The sequence below is a fragment of the Corvus kubaryi genome, unplaced genomic scaffold (genome assembly GCF_017639235.1).
Source record: "Corvus kubaryi isolate FWS band 111438036 unplaced genomic scaffold, C.kubaryi_AGA036_p1.0 37387, whole genome shotgun sequence".
NCBI classification, from domain to species: Eukaryota; Metazoa; Chordata; class Aves; order Passeriformes; family Corvidae; genus Corvus; species Corvus kubaryi.
The window spans coordinates 3,206,717-3,229,277 of NW_024581129.1; the positions used below are offsets into that span (position 1 = coordinate 3,206,717).

The 22,561-nt window shown below is 44.1% G+C and overlaps 1 long non-coding RNA gene across 1 annotated transcript; it reads left to right on the plus strand.

The window, feature by feature from the left end:
• The first annotated feature begins 9,219 nt into the window (after positions 1-9,219).
• On the plus strand, positions 9,220-16,819 carry LOC121669070. The gene is made up of 3 exons (XR_006017601.1): positions 9,220-10,518; positions 11,435-11,587; positions 13,814-16,819. It is a non-coding gene; the product is annotated as an uncharacterized LOC121669070 (long non-coding RNA).
• Positions 16,820-22,561: the final 5,742 nt, after the last annotated feature.

The window sequence follows — 22,561 nt, forward strand, 5'->3', positions numbered from 1 at the left end:
TGGCAGAACTTTCTGCATCATTTCTCTGAGAAGGCAGGATAAAGACTTTAACTCCTGTCATTATTAAAAATGTAGTGGCCTCTAAATCTCTCCAAATACATTGATATGAAATAAATCATAATGAACAAATAAATTTTGTGGCAGCTAATGGTGCCACAAAATACTACTATTTTCACCACATGGTGGCAATAGTAGTAAAGGTTTGATGCAAAAGATTTTTCTGGAAGCTCCCAAGCCATTTAAACTATGAACTGGGCTGCTGTTCGGTCTACCTTGTGGTATAATATAGCTCTATTTTTTTGTGTGTGGAGAAATCAACTGTCACAGCTCCCTTATTCAAAACTATGTGCACCTCTCACTCACACGTCTGGTGAGGACTACAGACAATTTATGGGATTTTTTTGAATGTCTTCTTTCCTTCTTTCTTTCCCTCCTATCTTTTCCTCCTCCAAAACACATAAGTGCAGCTTCTGTGAAATGTTAATTCACAGAAGGATGTATTCTCAGAATCAGGAAAATTGCAACATTCATTTCTTTAGCAAGTGAAGGAGACTTCATAACACATAAGTTGCCCAAATGTTCCAGTAAGGTCAGATATTTGTATACCAGATTAGTTGCCAGCAGAAGAAAAAAAAATAGAAAAAAACCCCTCACAAACCAAAACAAATAATAATAAAAAACCCCAAGCACCAAACAGAATTAAAAAGCAGCACTTTGGGGCTGAATGACTTCATTACAACTTCAGTTGCTAGTGGTGACTGACCAATATTGCAACATCATTTCTAGAGGTAATAATAAACCCCTATCATCCCTCATTCTGCAGAAATACAAATTCAGGGCTGATGTTCACTCACCTCCAGGGTGGAGCAGGGTTGTCTGGTTTGTACCAGGCACAGTGTGCACCTTTTAGTAGGAGAGGAGACAAGCCACAAGCAACAACAGGATGCAGGTTGTATTTTAGGTAGCCAAATAAATATGCATATTGTGGTTTGTCTGATTGACCTGTGCCCCTTAAAAGCACCCTACAGTGATGGTGAAGGCCTTTAGGGTGTTCATCACAGTCACAGTGATGTGTTGCTTGGTGCATGAGAAGAAGCACAGAGCAGGAGCTCTCTCCCATGCAGAATTTCAACACGACAGCACACACACAAGAGTTACCACCCCATTCCCCTGAGAAGTCCCAGGGATTTATGGCTCTCCCAGGGGGCTGCTGCTGTTTCAGCCATGCTCCAGAAGCCCCATGCAGCATTGTCTGCAGTGCTGGATCAGCAGCGGCATTTCCTGGAGCACCTGTGTTTTTCTTGGAGGTCTCTCATCTCCATGCTGACCAGACCTGAGGTTGCTTATCATCAGTGATTAGGTCAGCTCATATCTCCAGGACTGGAAGGAATGATATAAAAACACACCATCCTACACCATCTCGGGTGACCTGCCAGGAAGCAGTTTATTTATATGTCCCAGGCACTCGGGTAGATATGTGCAGGCAGACAGGTGCAGAGTGAGCAGGAAAGCTGCCACAAAAGTGCTTTAACCCTGTTGTCACCCATTCACATTGCCAGGGAGGGTCCAGTGCACACACTCCACTGCATCACTTGGGACAACCAGGCAGCTGCCTAGACTTTTGGCACTGCTTCAGTGGTGGCCACATCCACCCTGGAATGCAGAATATGGTTTTCACACCTTCGGGAGGTGACCAAGCTGCTTGGGTGAAATCAGATGTCACCTGAGCCAGGCTTTTAAAAATGGCCCTTGAATAAAACCCAGGACCACTTACCAGATGGTGCAGGATGATTCATCAGTGCTAACACCAAATCCTACCTTTGCTTGGAACCACCAGCCCAAACTGCATCATCTGGGACAGCCCCCCACACACCACTCCCCTGTGACCATCCACCACTTCTCTCCCACATCTCATGCTCTGCCCTTTCTCCCCAGGGCAGTGCTGAAGAAGTCAAACAGCCACTGGAAATTGCAACAGCATCACTGGAACAAGTGGGTTCTTTGCCAGTTTGCCTCAGCAGTGCACTTATTCCAAGCATCCAGGGCTGACAGGAAGCTTTCCCTGTGGTAGCTGTGCCACTGGTGTGAGGCCATCCCACAGTTCTGCTTCAGGAACAAAGCTGTTTGCAGTTCAGATGTTCGATGGAACAGGATTCCAAGAAGGGAGCCATCAGTAAAATTGATCTCTATGTCTGAGGAGAAATCTTGGATGAAATCTTTCCCTGCGAGTCCAACAAAAACAGCACATCAGTTACTCCAGTGGATTTAATTTCACATGTAATTCCTGGACAGATGCCCTAAACAGAAAGAGTAAAATACTCTGCTCCTGGACACTTGGATTGCATAAGAGTGCATGCCCAGTGCTAAACCGTACACAACTCACAATTTGTACTCTGCCTCAGACTGCCACAAAGCCCAGGCTCTCAAGGGACCGGTATTTTCATGCTGGTTTTCCGAAACAATTAACATAAACCGCTCAGAAAGGACCAGAAAGAAACAGTGCTGGGATCTCGTCCTGAAACTGCCTCATGTAACAGGTTAACAATTATCACACATGAAAATAATGTGTAGTAGCTGAAAGTCTGGGGTATGCCCCCAGGATTTCAGGGTGGTTTTTTGGATTAGGAGAGGCAAGGTACTAGTGGACTTGGACATCCCTGGAGACATCCTTTGCTTTGCAGGCTTTTGTCCTTGCTCAGGACAGAACACATCCCTCAGACACATTTTTTCTTGGTCTAGTTTTGGTGCTTTTAAATAAATTCTTTATTTCTCAAGGGCTGTGAATATCCTGGAGAGCCTAAATGGGAGGTGTTCAAACAGCAGAAGAAATCAGTAAGGCAGTTTAGTGGGCTATTGACTTATATCACAATTTAACAGGTGTCTGAAGGTCTGTTTGTCATTTAGCTAACTGAACAACACATTCAAGGAAGATACAGACCTTATCCTAATTTTCTCCTTAGGCACACTAATCATTACTGTAGGAGCCCATATAAATCAATCAGAGAGAGAACCAGTCAGCAGCTGCAATGCTGTTCATAGACAGAGTGGCTCAGCAGGCACACATAGCAGGACCTGCCTCGCCCTTTCTCAGGGAGGGCTGGGTAAAATTCAAACCCCAAAATTTGATAGCAAGAAGGAAATTACAGTTAAGTTTCTGTACCTACTTTTTTTTTTTTTTTTTTTTGGTGCATTGAGGTGTACTATGCCTTGAACTGATGCTTGTAGGAACAGCCTGGATTATTTGCTGTACAGTCAGTCCAGCACCCACCAGGGCACCAAGTTTCTGCATCCTGAGGGAAGGATGATGAGGATCACACAGTCTCACACTACCCACATCTGGGCTGTCCTCAGCAGCACCATTTAATTGAGTGCCATTTAAAATCAGGCCCATGTTATGATTTACTGGTGAATATACATCATTAGCTGTGCTGTCAGTTCACTTTACAAATGTAATTGCTGTTCTTTCAGTAGACAGAAGTGACCCTTTGCAAAAGATTTCCCTTTTCACACATCAAACAGCGTTAAGCAATATCCAGTAGTCAGTGTTACATCCCTTCCCAGTATGGAAGACCCTACTGAGCACCTTATCTGACTGGCTATCATTCAGGCCATTAGAAATTCCTGATTTCTTCGGGCATTTCATTTTAGTTTTACACTTGCCCCAGCTGTATTTGACAGAAAGTATTTCAGGCAGCAGGAAGTGTTTAGATGTATTAGAACTTCCTTACAGTAAATATGTTTAGTTAACACAGCGATAAAGAGCAAAGGAGGGTCAGGCTGACACCTGGAGCACACAGTGCCCCGTTATTCCCTTTGTTAGCAGGTGGTGCCTCAGCCAGTTCCTGCAGGGACAAGGGACACGGCTGTGAAACCCAGCCAGGGACAGTGTGCAGATAAACCTGAGTCCCATGTTTGCCCTGAACAACATCCCCTTGCTAACACAGTTGTAGCTGAGTGCACGCCAGTGCATGCCAGCACACGCTATCCTCTGCCATGCAGTGATTTCTTCTACCCCTTGCCCTGCTCAGCTGCAGAACCCAGATTCTCCAGCCATTCCTCCTTCCTTCAAAGAAGGGAGGTGGAAGCTGCTGAACAAAGCCAAGCACAGCCTATAGTTCTGGTTTTTATCTTGCTTTTGAAGATGCTGCTTAATCTCTCTCTGAACGAGAGCCAGTTCCAAGAGAGCAAGAGAGAGCAAGGTCCTTAGGACGAGATGATGGATGGAGCCATGGAGTTCAGAGCACTTTGTTCAGCCACTCAAGTTCTTTCTTTAGATAATGATAAAGTTAACTGGATCAGTTTTAGAGGTTTATAACAGCAGAATGATTATGGATTGATGAGTCACGAAATGCATAACCCACTTAGAAGTCATCAGGCTGACACAGCGCAGACTGTACCTGGAATATCCAGTCCTCTTATATTTTTAATAGACTAATTGTCTTATAGATGGCATGTCTTAAATAACGCTAAAATCATGGGTTCCCTGTTCAATGTTACCCTGGTTTTATTTTTAATATCACCACCTACTAACCAGGACAATACCCAGGCTTTCCTAAATCCATGCCAAAGCACCCATTAACTACTGTGAGCTGATACTTCTGAGAACAGGAGCAAATCCCCATGGACATAAATTAGTGTAACTCCATTAACTTAAATGGAGCTTTATTTTCTCACAGCAAACAAGGAGCTCCCTGCCTTGGATTCTGAATTATCCCGCACTTCAAGCAGCACCTCTTCAATGAGTTAAATCAACTCATTTCCTTCTGATGCAAAATTGACCATAGAGAAATGGTAGAGTTATGTCAGCTTACGTTGGACCATGGACTCCAGAGACATTTTCTCTTTGCCATGCTTGTCTCTTGCTCTTCCAGTGAATGAGAAATTAGGAAATAATGAAGGAAGCTGCCATGGGAGTGTATTGTCCTTGCAACTTGACCAACATTTTACCTGCCCAACTGGAAACGCAGGTGGTATTCTAAAAGCAGACAGTAAGCCAACATTTTACAGACTAATGGTATTTTCAGCCCTGACCAAAACAGACAGGCTTAGATTGCCCTTTCCTTTGCACTATTTTTTGTAATGGTTTGATTTCAATGAATAGAGGGTCATGCTCTCAGCAATGTAAACCAGACCAGATTTGTGTCCACATCACTTGTGCAGCTCAAGGTACCCTTGTTAACTTAAGCTGCAAAGGGGCTGTGGTATTCTTTGAAGAGGGCAGTGCTGTATGAAGGGCAGGGAGTGAGCCAAAGCTCTTCTTCAGATGTGCACTGTGGTTCTATCCAGACTCATCCACTTTTACCCTTTTCCTTGGGTTTGAAATCTCTTGAAAGCATCCACCAAAGATGACCATGAAACACAAATGCGCATTTCAACAGAGCAGTTTGGGAATATGAGATGTCAAGAAATATGCAGAAATAATTTTAAAAAAGCAATCTTGTGAGCCACCAATTGAACCTGTTGAAAATTCCTCACCATTGTTGTGAGGAATTCCTTGAAATTGCCAAGGATATGGTGCAGGGGAGGGACACAGAAGAAGCCCTGGTGGAAGTCAGAGGGGAAATCCATTGTTTGAACAAAAGCTTTGCAAATTGTGCTGCAAATTGTGTGTAGGTACAAGTTTGTACAACTTCTCCTCTTTGAGTAGTCGGTTCATTGCTTCCGGAAGGAGAAGCAATGGAGTGAAACTTTGATATTGTTTAACAAAGCAACCTGTGGGGAGAGTCAGGGTGGGGTCTTGGCTTTCACCTTGGCTCCTGGCATGCAGGGAAACCCAAGAAAAAGCCACCTTTCCCAAACCAAGAGACTGCTGCTGAATTTCCAGCCCAGATTTCGGAAGAGAGATGACTGCCCCAGGGTTATTTTAGGTAGCTACCCCGATTACAGCAGTTGTGTTGCAGTACTGACACAATCCCGCTCGCTGCTGAAATGAAGCGACACAGCAGATTCGGAGCAACTTCCACAAGCTGAAAATCAATACATTGAAATAACACGGGCGAATTCTGATCCCAGTCACATCTGGGGCATTCTGGAAGCTGCAGCAGCGTTGTTAAGCCAGCCTATTGCTGAAGCTCTTCAGACCAGCTGCTCCCATGTTCCCACCATCCCACTTGCACACAGGGTTTGGAGTGGTGTAAGTCAACACCTCCACTCAGTTCACTCATTCGTGCTCTTTCCAGCTTTCCATGCAGGGCCAGATGAGATCACTGTTTGTTTGTTTGTTATTTCTTGGTCAGTGCCTCTGACAAGTTCATAAAACAATATTAATGGATCAACGCAGAAAACAAAAGATTTACATATTTTAGCAAGCTGAAAAGCAAATAGATTTACAGTTAGCACTGAGACCAACAGAATAGCTTGTTTGGGACAAAATTTTATGTTTGCATTCAAGTTTGAGAAATTTCATTAAATTTAATTTTTTTTAACTGGCATTAAGGATGGTGGCAAGTGTTAAGATATTTGTTCTCATTGGAAAATCAAAACATTCTGTTTTGAAGGGTGCTTTTTCTGAATGTTTGTTTGTTTGCCTCAGCGGGAACAATTCTGCAGAAATGAGGCAAATTCTCAAAGAGCTTTCATGTTGCTGAATCCCTGTTTAAAAAAAAAAGGGAAAAAAAAAAAAAAGCAGCTAGAGTTGTTCCCAGCATTTCTTCCAAACTTTTACAGAAATTAGAGTGAAATGGTACTGATTAACATGGGGGGGGGGGGGCATCACCCTTGCAGTAACTCTATCCAAGGCACTGGATTTACTCAAGATGACTTTTGGGTTGTGGTATTTCTAAAGCCTGTAGTCTTCAGCAGTTCATTTACAGAACATTCTTCTTCAATGACATGAGGGCAAAATATTGCAGATAATGGCCCCAATGTTTACACAAGACAAAAGAAGCAGGATTTACTCAGACAACAGGCAGGTGCTGAGGTGTGGATGCAGATAGGCAGTAGGTTCACTGCATGGTGCAGCCAACTCATCAGGACAGCAATGGCAGCACATCTGAAAGGGACCTGCCTTTGACCTCCTCTTCCTCCTCACTTCTTGGTTTTATTTGGTTGTTTTCATTTGCTATGTCAGGTCCTTCAACCATTAATCTTCAATGTGTCATTAACCCACATTTTAGAGGCTCCACCCTCCCATTTTGCCAGCCTGTGGCAGCTCCACTTGTGCAGCCCATTTAGGTTACCCAGGAGCCAGACTTCATCCATGGGTATGAGAGAGAGGACACCCACATGAAAAGCCCATGAGTCTTTCAGACAGGGACAAGTGTCCTTCCAAAGAGTGCACATGGTTCCAAAGGGAAGGCAGAGGAATTTGCATTAAAATAAAGTGTTGGTTATGGGAGTTAAAAAAATACACATAACTGGGAAACACTCTCCCCCATAAACTGGAAAAATACCAGCTATTGTGGGCTATTTGCCAAGGATTCAAATTCTCATGAGCAAGCTTCTCTGAGCTCATTTGAAAATCCTCATGAACTCTGTTGCCATTCACTCATTAGGTTCAGGATGAAGACAAACCCTGGAAGCTGCTGAGAATCCAGAGGGCTGCCAGTCCTCCCAAATCCGAGCGTGGGACTCAGCCGAGCTTTCCCCACCCCACAGAAAGCAGATGAAATAATGTTTGGGCTCGTTCTGTCCATCCCCCATGTGGTGGAAGCAGAGGCAGGGAGCAGCTCGCTTTTGTTTGCAAGCTTTCACAATAGCAAAGGGGTTGGCAGAAAATCAGGTATCTGCATGTGTATTTGCAAGGAAACCCACGGCTGCTGTCCAGCTCCAACTTGACAGCTGCCCACTCTGTGGCACACAAACACAGAGCCCCTCTGGATGCCCTGCTCATATGATGGGCTCAGTCCACCTTCAGGTCACTGGGCCCTGGTGTCCGGCCGTGGGCATCCCTAGGGACATTAAGAACATGCCTTGGGGTTTACCTGTTTTACACTTTGCCTGGCTATTTGTCCACGAGTCTGCCAGCAGCCACATCTGTCCTTGTCCGTACCCAGGGGCTGGGGAGCCTGCTCAGGGGTAAAGCTTTAAGCATGAATAATGCATGCTAGCAGCCACATGGGCACGTGGCATTACCTGTAGGTAGATGTGTGTGTGTGTCAGCTCTGGGGAGCTGATCCGAGCATGCAGCAGGGAGGCAAATGCTGCACATTGCACAAGCTCCCCGAAGTGAGGAGGGAGTGTAGGACCCCCTGCCACAAAGTGCTTATTTGATTTCATTTTAGATAAGGACATTCCAAAGTTAAAATCCAAGCCTTGATAATGGTGATGAAAAATGAAACTAGTGTTGAATGCTCACTGCCATTCCCTATTTTTTTTCTTTTCACAAAGACATGAGCAAGTTCTTTCTAAATTATAAATAAAATATGATACCTGGAAAAGAAGGAAAATTCAGAGGTAAGGCTCGGCTCAGTCTCTTGACCTCTTTGCTGTGCAGCTGAGCAGTCAACACTGGGACACGATTCCAAGACAGACTGTGGGCATGTCCATAGCTGTGCACAGCTGAGAAAATAAAAGACCCTCAGCTAGGGCAATAACCCAGATAAAGCATCACCTTTCCCCGTCACCCCAGCAGCTGGGGGTGTCACTGATTTCCCCAAAGCCACAGACTAGAGTCCAGTGTCACCCCCCCAGCCATGGAAGTGGGACACGTGGGTGGCAGTAGCATGTGCCTCTGAGATGAGCTCATAAAGTCAGTCACCTCCTGATTTTCTTCTTGAGTAGATTTTCACAACTCCAGCTGCACAAGTTGAACGTACTGTGTGTTTTCCCCTGGTGCAGGGTGATCCTGGAGACCTGGAGGCACAGCTGAGGATGTGTGGGCAACCTGGGCTGGGCTGTTGCTGTTTCCAGGGGAAAGCTGCTGAGGGAGGATTTGGAACATCCAGCATTGATTTTTGGATGTCAGTGTCCAGGAAGATAGAGATTGTTTGGGGAATTTGGGGTGTTCTTTTTTTGTTTAACAGAAACATTCTTCTAAGACATTTTTGGAAGCACTGCTGATAAACCTCAACACTGAAATCCAGGTTAATGGAGCAGGGGAGGTTTGCATGGCACAGCCTCAGATTTGGAAGAAAACCAACAAAGATCAACCTGGTTTAGCCCCAAATCTCACAAGGGCTCACAGAGAGCCATTTCAGGCTGCTGTCTGCACAGAGGAGGCTTGGTCTTTCAAAACTTTTTGTATCTAAATCTCTTTTGCAGTTTGCAAGGGACGAGCAGTGATTAGCTTTGATGCAGATGGCTGGGGAGGCCACAAACATCTGCCACTGCTTTCCTCCCACCATCCCAATGCACAGGGGGAGGTAACTCAGGGAGAGGGTTATGCATGTTTTCTTTGCTGCTATTTCAGAATACGGTTTGTAAATTTTAATTCTAGTGATGGCCTGATGATGTTATCTGATGAAATGCAACCAGAATTGTGACCTGCAGCAGGCAGAGAAGAGCCACTTGTGGGGTAGCTCTCGAGATGTCCCACATTAGGTCCACAAAGTCATGGTGCCTTTCTGAAGATGAAAAACTTTAAAAGAGTGATTTAAAGGTAAGAGCACACACTGGCTCGTTCAGGCAGAACCACTCTTCCCCCTCCCTGAGCCTACCTTTAATTTCTAATTATCAGGACTAATGACTGATTATGTGTCTCCAGTGTTCTCGACTTTTAATAATTCCTGTCCCAATATGCTTTACCGCTTTCCGGGGGAAATGTTATCTGAAGTGTGAAATTAACCATTCTTTTGTTATGAACTCACCACTTGGCCATAGCTGCTACATAGTTTCAAACCTGAAACATATTTGAACTGTTTCCAAGTTCATCTAGAGCGTGACCTTGTGTGTTTTAATAATTAAAATTTCCTCAGTAAAGTACAGCTCTAGAACCAGAGAAAAAATGTACAGACAGCTGCAGGGGTGGGGATGGCTGACCTTAACGATGAGCTTTACAAATATAGCAAGAGGAAAGCGATAAATCTCTGAAACCAAAGTGCTTTCTCATTTTAACCCCTAGCATGCAGCAACGCTCTGATGGTAGAGGGGAGCAGACCTTCCTGCAGGCTGCCGCAGTGGCAGTGGAGATGGGAATGTGGAAGGACAATACAGAGGAGGTATCAGGTTGATCTTTCTTTTCCCATTGAGCTGCTCACATGTCAGATTTTTCATCTCCAGAGTGGTGGTGTAAATCAGCTGAAGGCAGCAGGATTTGCCCCTGCTCTGCAGAGCCCTGGCTATGTGTGCACATGTGAGTAATCCCGTTGGAATCAAGGACTTGAAAGAGGAGCGCGCACGAGAGTCGTGTTTTGTAGATATAAGGGCTGGAATCTGGGCCACATGGCTCAGGACAAAGAGACGTGTCAGTTCTGCACAAATAACATAGGCATTCGCCTTCCAAACTCCAACCTACTTAGCAAGTGCCAGAGTCACTCTTTCCATCCCACGTCTTGGGGAACGGGGACCAGGACAGCGGGGTGACCTTCGCAGGAGCTCGGATGAGCCCAGGGACTGGGTGCTCCTGGCAGCCAGGGAGAGGTGGGTGCACTGCAGCCTGCATGCTCTGATGGGGCAGCGAATGGGATCTCGCTGTGCAAGCAGGGAAGAGCTGTGCTTTGAGCCGTGATCTTGCTGGGAACAAAAGTCTACTGCAGCCTGCTGTAGGTACCATCTCTGCTGCAGGGCAGTTCTGACCATAGCAGGAGGAAATAGCCTCTGTTTCTCCTCCAAACACTTTGCCTCTGTACAGCAATCAACTCCTAAAGCCTCAATGAAAGAGGGTTACAAAACAATCAAAGGAGAGAGGGAGTGTGAGAGACCACCCAGGTCAGGGTGCGTCTGCAGGCATGCATCACTCCATGCAGTGTAAGACTTCTCTGAGCCACTTCTGGGAGATTTTACCGTAGGAATATGACTAACACAACACTTGGCAAAGCAAAGACTAATAGTGTGATTGTTCTGTCGGCTTCTTCCCTTCTTGAGTAATATCGTGCTGAGCAGTGTTTGAGTGAGCGATCTGAAAGGCCTTTTCATTATTGTATCGAAAACTCCTCTGACTGCAGATCTCTTAATCAAAGGACTTTTATGTAAAGTCACATTTTTTCCAAAACCAGAAAAGTTCAGGCTCAGAGCATAAACATTAGACTCATTATTTAGAAATAGCAAGTAAGTCCTTTGGGTTCTGGTATCAGATCAAAGCTAAAAAATTAAATTGCTTCAGAAAAAAAATTAGTTCATTTTGGGAATCAGCATATTTCTTGTTTGCTTTTTCATTATGGAGCTAAAAAAAGGAATAGTGAGATTCTGCCGGTGGTTTTCAAGTGTTTTCCAAAACTGGATGGATGCTGCATGCTAAGAACTGCCACAGTCTGTGGAGGCAGAAAATATTTTGTTGACATGACAATAAAAACATTCTGCAGATTTATTGAATTATTTTCTCCATCACCATCCACAGCCACAAGAAAGCAGCATGATCCCCACCCTGCCGTGGAACAGAAACCTGCTCTCAGCTGGCACTGCCTTTGAACTGAAGTGCTGGAATCTGCCCCAACACGTGGAGGAAGAGATTTCCTCCATGTTGTGGGTGAGACTCGGGAAGAGGCCTCAGGTCAGCAGTGTCCCCCACCAACACATGGCCTGACCATGTTGTCCCAAAGAAATCACTCCTTTTGGGATTGCCCAGTGGTAGCCACTTTACCAATGGTGGTTTGGGCAGAGATAATTAGTTTATTATTGCTAATGGGTGTAGCACCACTATTCTGGTCACCAGTGCTGTCCATCTTCCTCCAGCCCTACCTGTCACACTTCTGTCTCCTCCTTGTTTGTGGCCCTTGCCTGATTTTTAGGTTGTGGATGCACAGGTGATGGAATTGGCTCTTGGCACAGGTGGAGGATGGAGATGTGGGGGTGGTGGAGGGCCATGTCCTGCAGATCAGACACTGCCAAGACAGACACTTTCTCCATCCAAGACAAATCCCACCCTGGAAACAGCTGCTGCTGACAGCAGCTCCCACCCTTCTGATGGTGCTGGATGCTGAGTCCACGGTGCTGACTGCCATGTTGGGGTATCTCAGGAGAGAGGGAGCGAGGGGAGAGGCCAGACTAATATTTGGGATTGCTTTTTTTTTACCATTGCCTTCCTGATATTTTTCCCCAGCATCCATTATCTGTTGTGCTCACAAGGCAAACATGACCAACCTTAATTCCTGCTGATTTTTGTGAACTCTGCAAGTGCCTCAGAGAGAGGTGGGACTCTCGAGAAGTACCAGGGAGAGCAGGCTGCTGAGGGCTGAGGAATGGCAGAAATGCCGCATGTTTTCTGTTTGTGACACTGTGGCTGATGGGCATCAGTTAATCACACAGCAAGACCGGTTCACTCTACCTTTACACCAGTCCTTAAGATGTTTCCCTTATCTCTGGCTTTCTGTGGAGGGCTGGGGTTTTCCCTGTCTGGTTCCTCTGTCACCTACAGGTGGCTTTCAGTGCTTAATCCCTGGGAAATGTGAGTTGTCTCCATGACTCAGCCGCAGTTTCCCTGCTCGGCTGTCACACAGTGTTTCATCTTTTCACTTCTCAGTCCCCATCTGTACAAAGAGGTCAGTAATGAGAGGAAAACAAGCATAGCAGGGCCAGCTACACACAGATCCCCAAGTGTTGAGGGGCCATACAATTTCTTAAATGAATTGGTCACATGATACTCATGATACTCTTTTTTTTTCTTTTTCTCCTTTACTGGGTAATTGGAACTTCATAGACATTAAGAATCTGAAACATGCGTAACAGTTCTTTATGTACAAACAGCTTTTTCTCTGCAAACTGAGGGGCTTGTGGGGAAGAGAGTCTTTCTGTGAACGCTGGAGAGAGCAAGCACCTGTTTCCCACAAGTGTTACAATTCCCACAACTGGCATGAACAGTTGATATTCAGGGTATAAATGCAAAATTTCCATCTCTGCATCTCAGGATTAGCTGCGTTGTCCCCAGTTAAACCTCCTCACTGAATATATATAACTAAATCTTTCCAAATGACCATGCCCTGCTCCCTCTCATAAGTTCTGCCTTCATCTGGCCTAACTTCTGCCCAAGTCTTTGCATTTCCTATAGGCTCAGCACTTGAAGACCTCAATTAATTTCTTAGATTTGGAGGCCTCCAGCTAGAAGAGACAGGAAGCCCAAGAACTTGGGTGGATGAGTTGCTCCTCTGGGTCTCATAGAATGGGAGACACGTAGCCATCAGATTGGCACTGTGCCGATGGAAAGGCCCCTGCTGAAGCCAGAGTGTGTAATTTGAACTTGTAAATTCAGTAACATGGGAACCAATTACACAGAAACCCAAGCTTCAGCAGGCAAGGCTGCACTCTGCTGCTGCTCCTCGGCGAACGACACGCAGTGAAGGTCGGGATTGAGCTGATGCTGGGCTGGCAGCAATACTGAATCCTCTGGAATTTGTGTGCTGTCTTCAGAAAGGAGGAATAATGTAGAAAAAACACTTCTGGCCACCCACTTCCATGCTGCCACTCAGCCCTGACCCATTATTTGGGAAATTTCTACTTGAGGAAGGAAAGGATAAATCAGAGTACATTTTAAAAAAAGCTTGAAATTCTGGCTCAAGGCAGGGAATCAGAGGAGAGCAGAGTCCAAACTTTTCTGCTAGTTTAGTAAAATGGTGTGATATAATCTATTAAGCAGGGGAAAGGAAAAAAGACAAGCTCTTCTGCAGGCATTGCTGGGCAATGTGAAGAGACACCTGGGAAGAGACTTTCTAGCAGAAAGAAGTGGGCTCAAGGAGGTAGAAGTGGCTCTTTCTTAGATGTTATTTTTCTTAACTACCTTCAGCACCATCTGATGGAGCTCACTGATCACACCATCACGCTTCCCGGTGCGGGGAGATCGTGTGTTACACACGCTTGAACACGGAGAGCTGGTGCTGGACGCCAAGAAAGCAGCTGGGAAAACACACCACAGCCAAGGGACCTCTGCACAGGCACCACCAGATGGGGTCTGGACATGGAGGCCCAGCTCCAACAACCCTGCACCCCACTCCAGTGTCAGCACAGCATCACACCATGGCAGGAAAGCTGCTTTTTGGGAAATGGGAATAACACCAGCACAAATCGCTCCCAACTGAATTGTTCATGGACCTTCAGACACCATCAAAGTCAGGAGCACAGCATGTTCGTGGCCAAAATCAATCACTCCATTCTCACACTGGGAGGGGGAAGGGGCAGCAGTAAAGGGATGTTATTCTGTGTTTGAAGGAAACATTCGACCAGAGACCTATTTTTCTTTCTGTAAGAGAGTAAATTGGCCATAACTGCAAATGAACTGCAGGGATCCACTACAGACCAGGATAAAAAATTCATTTTATTTCATTGCAATTTCAGAATTTAAGGAGTAGAAAGTATTGATTTAAATAATTAAACCATTTTGTAATCTTATACTTAAAAGTGTCTGTCTGTAAACATGGACAAAAAGGACATTATAAGCTTTTGAGGAGAACATAAGAGTCTAAGACTCAGGGAGACTTCTGGTTCTCTGAAACTCTTAAGTGGTCATCTAAACATGTTTTAAACTCTGGCCTGCCTGCATTTTTGCAAGTGACAGAGATGTTCCACTTGTTTCTCATGCCCAGACTTCACCCTTCAGTGCTCCACTTGTTCTCTGCACGCCTTGAGTCCTGGCTGTCACTCTTTGCCTCTGTGTCCTGAGCCCCTCTGAGCAGTTTTCATGTCTCTGGGCTGCAGTCTCTCTCTTTGTTTCATATCTGAACCTATCCCTACACTTCCATATCTGCACTTATAAAGTATCTCTTTTCTGGTATTACTTACTCGTAATCACTCTATAATTACATTGTGGAGCCCTGTCAAGCTCCCAGGAACAAATCTCATATGAAGGATGCAAAAATGGACCTCTATCTCAGGGAAAATTGTGACATGTCAGAGATGAGGAAGTTGTTTGATCATTAGTCTTATCTAGAACAAATTGCGCATAATAACCTTTAATATTTTCTATCAGATTTGGTTCCTCAGAGAGACACAGGTTTTTTTTTAATTAATCTGTATTTAATGGAATCATTTAAGTATATCTGAGCCCCCAAAATAAGATACTTAAATGTGCATTAAAAAATAAACAAATCACTAGTTCACTGAATGTGGCCCTTGTCTCACTGCCCTTGACATAGGCTTTAGAACTCAAAACTTTTGTATTGACTTAAGATAAATGCTGCAAGACCATAAGCAATCCATTGTTCTTATGGTACCCAATAATCTAGTCCTTTTATTTAAATATGATATAAGTAATCCCAGAGCCAATGAAAGCACGGAGTGACTAGGTGCTACGTTCCACAAATACTGTATTGCATAGAAGAGTTTAACTCCTTATCAGAAGAACAGTTGGCTGTGACCGTATTAACAATTATATTATCAGTTTTCCTTGGCAACATTTATGTGTCAAAATGTATCATGGGTTTCACAGCTTAGCTCCAGAAATAGGCTGTGACCCGGGTGACATCATACCTCTCTCCGTAAACCCCTTCTTTTTTTGGTTTTCATCCTTCCATAAACACTTGTACTCCCAGACCTACACTGGACCCACTCAGGCCACTGAGGCATAACGAGCTCTTCCCACCTTTCAGCATCACAGCCTGGAAGGAGGGTTGAAAATTTTACCAAAAAAGCTTTTTTTGTGCTGGAGAACAGGAGACTTTGCGGCTCTGCTGTGGCAGCGCGGGAGAAGTGCAGAGGCCGTGTTAAAACCGTGACCACTGTGGGGTGGACAGGCACCAGAGGCTGTGGGTGACTGAACAGGGCTGTGGGCTCGCTGTGGGATGTCAAAGGATAAGAACGTGTCAGGGCTGGGAGGTGCAACTCCCCCTCTCCATCCGTGTCCCGGGATGAGCCGCGCCATCGCTCCGCCCGCGGCACGGAGCAGGGGAAGGCTGTGAAAAGCCAGGAAGAGCTGAAAGCCTCCTCTCCAAAGCCTAACTGGGGTTTTTAAACACTAGGGAACACGATTCTTACAAAGGAAGCCTTAGAAAGTGGCATTGTGAAACTGCATTGCAAAACTCAATTAAGTGAAGTTGCAAGCAGCTACGCAACAGTGCTGTGTTGGAGGCTGGGTGCCACTGGGGTGATTCACGAGCAAACGTTGCACTGGCTTTTCAATTTTATTATTTTGTTGGTGTCTTTTCAATTTTTTCACAGGTGTATATTAAGGAAAAATTCTAGAATATGTTTATAGCATTCAAAGGCATTCTGTCAAGCCTTTCCTTTTAAAAGTCATGAAGGATGAGGTAGTAACTAAAAACATGTAATACGTCATCACGATCAGTTCCATGTCTTCATGAATGAAGCCACAGTCCAAAACATTTTCCTTTATTTTGGAGGACCAGTTTCCCGGATCTCAACTTCAAAATCTAGGAAGTTATAAGATGGGGTAAAAAAAGAAACCAACCAACCAAAAAAAATCCACCACTGAATTGAAAAGTTGTCTTAGGAATCACTCAGGAAAACTAAAACTAAGCTAAACTTTGAAATTGAGTGTTTGGATCACATTAAACTCTGGGACAGGGTTACTCAAGTTTTAGCCATTCCAGTTTTGATTTCATTTACTTTGGAAAAGAGTTCAGCAGCAGTGAACTTAAGGCACTACTGTCAGTAACTGAAGAGAAGCTTTATAATGGACTTTAAGATCTTTTGGGTTTTTTTGGAAGCTTCTGTGTAATTCTTCATGCAAACAGCTCTTCACTGGACAGATAGCATTTGAATATTGGGATGTTCCTATCAATCCCTGCAGAAGTTTGGAAGTGACACACAGCCCAAAATAAAGATATACTTAAAAATTTCTTGGTTGTTTTTTTTTTTCTTTTCCATTTCCTTTTATTTTTCCCTCCAAAAGCCAGAGGCATAATTAAAAAAAAAAAAAAAAAGAGAGAGAGAGAAGAGAGAGAGGGGAAAAATACAGTGGAATTGCAGAACAAACAAGATGGCAAAATAACAGAACTATTTTTTAATAAGCTGGGAATTTGCCTCAGTATGCAGTTCTTGGAGGAGAGGAAGTTTCTGTGAGCTGGCCAGACTGCCTGTTGCAGACATATGGACACCTGGAAGAAAAGATAAAAGAAAGTTTTATTCTTGTATAATCCTAAGGTTTTGTGACAAGGATAAGTAGTCCTTGTTAAGGAAATCTTGAAAGATTGTAGAACCTGTAAATTGCAGCTTTCACTGGTTAAATGATAAAGAAGCATAAACCTGGGATCTTTACTCTTCCTGTGAATGCAGGATAACTCCTTTAACATTGATGGAGGAAAGTTGTTTTTGAAAGGATAGTCCAGCTGGTGAAAATAAAATACACTGAGAAAAGTGGAGATGGGGAGGGAGAGGAAGGGGAAATTCTATAAATAAAACCTATATTTGAGTTAAGCCCTTCTTGAGCTTTAATGACTTATGTTTCCTAAGGGAAGAGAGGAATAAGAACTGTGATGAGGGAGACAAATACTTGTTGAAAATTCAGAAGATATTTTCCAGGGTCCCAGCCTTGAGGCTGAATGGGAACAGAGCTGGACTCGCACGAGGAAAAATACAAGATTAATGAGGAGAACTGTAAAATCCAGAAGAGAAGAGAGATGCAGAGATGTGTTCCTCTCACTGAGACTGAGCACGGGATAGAGGAGGATTAGAACCTAAACATTGCTCATGTGTCAACTTTTCTTCAAACCTAAGCTATGGAAAGCTTCTTAGCTCTGGGATGATTTTGCTGGTCTTTCTAAATCTTAATTAGCTAGCTATTAATTCCCTATCATCATTATTTATTCTAATCTATTACATGGAGGCTGGGACCAGCTGTGAAGCTGAAGGGAGGGATCTCTGGAGCACCACAGTCTCTGTTCCAGTGACACTTTGCTGTGGGTGTCCAGGACAGGAAAAGGTTGCAGTTTATGCGGTTTATTCTGAGCTCTTTTGTAGTATGAGATGACCTGAATTATGCCTAAACATTGGCATTGGCTTCAGCTGCTTTACAGGGTTCTCTGGTAGCTCTGGGCACTCTTGCTGGGGACATCTTTGGTGAAAAAGCAACAGCAAAAGAGCCGTCCTGCTTCATCAAATGTTCCCTGAGCTATGTGTGTTATTAAACACACTTAATGTGTCGGTCATCTTTTGTTCTTGGGATGCAACGGGTTGTGATACAGAACCCTCCCTTGACACAAGAGTTCTGGAAATGGGCATTCAATGCTACCTCTGACCTTAAAGGGAGATGAATTTCAAGAAACAATTAGGAGTGGAGAAATCAAACCTTCTTAATGCACCAAAAAGGAAGGAGGGTATCCCCTTCCCTTCCCTTGCAGAGATCTTCCTTAAAATGAAGTCCTTCTATTTGCGGCAAAGCATGTGCTAATGTGTGTGGAAGTGTGTCACTCAGTTAGATGTCATCCAACAGTTGTGACACTCCATTTTTAAAGGAAATGTGTTTTGCCATCAGGACTTACAGCACTAATATTACCAGTACTCATTTTCATACTTCATGATCTGCAAGTACATCAACCCAAACAGCAAGGTTGCTGTTACAAGGGAGCATGAGATTATCTGAAGGCAATACAGAAGTCACACAGGCTGCAAGTGTTTTACTGGAGTGCTTCAGAGGCACTTTCTCCTTAGGGGTTGACACAGATGTGTCTCTATATTTCAGAATTCATATTGGGTTACCAGAGCTCTTAACATGTGCTTACTGGAGGCGTTAAAAATATTCCCATCCCCTTGTGAAGTGCTTGGATAGGCTGTGTGTATGTCTCAGTGCAAGCACAGCTCCTCAGGTGCTGTTTGTGTGTCCTTGTGACCAGATTTAGACTGTTTGTAGATAGCCCATCCTCTGGCACGGATAAGGATGAGGAATGCAACCACCTAAATGACATCTTTTGGCATTGGAATTTGTTTCTCTCACAGGGCCTGAGAAACAGAGAATCTACCAGTGAAAGGCATCTCCCTTTGCAGTTAGAAATAAATATTTTCATGATATCTCCCAAATATTTGATGAAGGCAGAAATACTGAAAAATCTACAACACTGAAGGTACCTTTTTCCCTCTGGCACACTGGAAACAGATGTTGTGGGAACCAGTGGGAGTTTAGGTCCGCAGCACTTGTATTCACTTGTCCACAAGATAAGGTGGAGGTGAATCTCTTCATATTCTGAGTATCGAGAAAAAGGAGGAGGTGGAGCAAAGTGTCCCCTCTCAGCTGAACTTGAGACAAGACACAGCCTCACTAAATCATTGTTTGAACAGAAACATCAGATGTCCACCACCCTGGAATGGTGGACGTTGGTGCAGAGGAGCAGAAAATGAGGTTTCTGCTCATTTAGCCCCCAAGGTTTTCTTCTCTCTGTGCCAGTAGTGTTCTAGGGCACTTCTGCCCACAGATCATTCCCATGCTTGATGGCTTTTTTTCACACCAGAAGTGGGGCTGTTGGGAACAGGTAACAGCACTCCTGCTCTGTCTGGAACATGGGATATTTGCGGTCACGCACATCCTATCCTTGGGTGTCTCAAGTCAACTTGTGTCAAGAAAATGCATTTGTCAAACACATCTGTTGACTTTTCTGAGCAAGTTGCACAAGATGCTCACCTCTCCTTTCTAAAAAACGGGTTGTGTTGCAGCCAACATTGCTATCAGAGCTCAGGAACAAATAAATGTGTGGCTCATCTCCAAGGGGCTTTCCCCCTCGTTTCCTCACAACTGACAAAGAAGCCAATGTTGTTTAAGAGTAAGACAGGATGACAAATCCATGCATGTGCTCTACTTTGTAGCTGTCTGAGCCTGCTGCAGAGTTGTCTTAAGAATGACGGCATTATTATATATTTCCTGGCACAGACGACCTAAACTGATGCCCATTTTCTTCCATCTGCCCTGGGAACTGCAAGGAAAAGAACACACAATTGTACCCCGGATGGATTAAAGCAGGAAATATCATCTAAAATGATGGAAAAGCTTGTTGTCAAGCAAAAAAAAAAAAAAAAAAAGGTTAAAATAATAATTGAAAATATGAAGAGTGGACAGATTTCTGTTGCGGTTCATAAGTGGATGTAAAAGTGGAACAATCTCAGTAGAGCAATTGTGCTGTGTTATGTCACATTGTGGCCCCAATTACTGCAGTGACATTCACTGGGATGCCTACAAGCATGAAATACTTGGGTAGGGGATTGATTTATTGTAGCTGTTTGAAACACATATCCAGCAGAGGAAATTTGGCCAATTAGAAAACAAACGCACCCATCAGAGAACCACAGCAGAGTCTTAATGTTTGTCAGGATTCACCCAATAAGAAATAACAAATTAACCTAATCCATCTCGGGGAGCCTGTCAGGCTTGTAGGCAAAGGAAACCAAGCTGTGCCATGGAAGGATCCCACACAGTTTGCTGCAGCCAGAAAGATCTGCTCCTCTTCCTCGTTAGCTGCTCTCCTGTGTCTGAAATTTCCTGTCTCTAGGGAGTCAGGCTGGAAAGGAGTTTGCTGTGGAAGTTGCTACTGCGAAGTTAAGATCTGATAAGAGGGGGAGACAAACCAGAGCCAGCTAACAGCTCTCTTCCTCCTCCTGATTCTGCCATTTGCCTCTGGCTGCTCTTCTCCCACGTTGTGCATGAGGACGGAGAAATATGGATTTGCAATTGTTTGGAAACTCCTTGTAACCTCTGACATTACTGCCAGCTCCTCATCTCTTAGAAGCCTACTTAAATTACAATAAAACAGCCCAAAAGTCCTCCCCTCTTCCTCCTGTTTCCTGTAACTAGAATTAAGCTCTACCCTGACTCTCATAGCAACTGTGGGTTTATGAGCTACCTACACGTCAAGAAATTCCTCCTGGGAGATCCATTAATGAATGAGAAAGAGCAGCACTGAGTGAGCTGGGGAAGAGTTTGCACCTGGCAGAAAGGTCTGATGGAATCATCACTGAATTGTGATGGTGAAGACTGGAGAGTGTCCTTGGATGTCCCTGTGAAGTGGAACCATCTGGACACAGCCCTGGGCAGCCTACTTTAGCTTGAGATTGGGTTGGACATGGTGACCTCTAGAGCTCCCTTCCAACCTCAGCCTTTCTGTGATTTTGTGAGCCCACTGATGAACTTCGTTTTGCCCAATCTGTGCAATTTCTCACTGCCTTTGTAGCTCATGGATGTAGCACCCATTTCCTACACTTAGTTTTCCATTTTATGTATTAGAAAAAAAAAGACCTCCCTGCCTCACGCATGTCTTCTGCTGAGACTTGCCCCGAACACCTCTTACCTTGACAGACCTGTAAATCTGATGGCACTCTCCATTTGGCTCATAGCTTTGGCTTGGGGGGGGTGGGGTTTGTGGGGAGATGAGGGACTAGGGACTGGAATATCTTTTCTATTTTGCTTTCTGGGGTTAAATATATTGCTTTCTCTTGGTTTAGACTGGCAATTTTCCCACTGACACCCTGGGTGGTAACATGGCCATGCTAAATTCAAACTCCCTCTCAGGCTCACTGGAGACAGAATTTCAGCCAGTGTCTTCTGTCACATTGCCCTAGGTCAGCTCTAACATTTAGGACTTTTGAAAATGACATGTAGGTCCCCTGAAGCTCCCTCTTCCCACTGAGAGAGGGACATGAAGGTCCCTCTTCCCACTGAAATAACTGATTTAAAAAGATCTGGTCTTTGACTCCTGGAAAATTATAATCTGTATTCAGAGAGATGCATATTCTAACAACTGAAGATTTCGTTAGATGATCTGATCTCCTCTATGACTCACTCAATGTCATTTAACTGCAGAGTTCTCTAACTCCTTGATTAAGAAATGTCTTATCTGTAGGCATCTAGTCACCATCTGAAGACTTCAGGAGACAGGCAGATAAAAAGCACTCCTTCATCTCTTTGCTGTATTTCCTTCTTAGACTTCAGTCTGTTACATCCTCTTTACATCCTGTCAATGAATACAGTAACGGGAGAATATGAAATACAGGGAGAGCTTAGTGATTTACAATCAGAATGAATGGTATCCCTCAAAGTTAGGGGCATGTGAAACTTGTCAATATGTATTGGAGTGTTTTTAATTTGGGGAGAGTTTCCATGGGGTCAGTTGGGAATATAAACAAACTTGCTTTCACATTGCTGAGATTTTGACTTTGTTTTTCAGTTATCAAAACACTCCAGCCAGCTCAGAGACTAATGAGAATTCCACCCACCAGAACCAAATTATGTTTATGATGGGTAGAAATGGCTGAAAATTCTGACTTTTGAGTGCTTGATGAAAGTGTGTCGATCATTTTTCAAACAGGAAAGAATACATTCTGATGTAAATATGGTCAAAGACTCTTTTCCATACCAATTTTCTGTGTAATTAATAACATGTTGGGTTGGGTTTGTTCGTTTTTTAAGTACAGAGATCTTCACAAAAGCTGTGGTTGATTCTGAAGTAGGATATGGTTCGTATAAAAGTAACCCAGAGAAAGAAAGCCATAAATCAGACAGTCAAGTTTATGATCATAAAAAACTTATTACCTTTGCAATAATGCTTTTTCTTCACTAGAAGGGGGGGAAAAAAAGGAGCTAATTTATAAAATACAACCA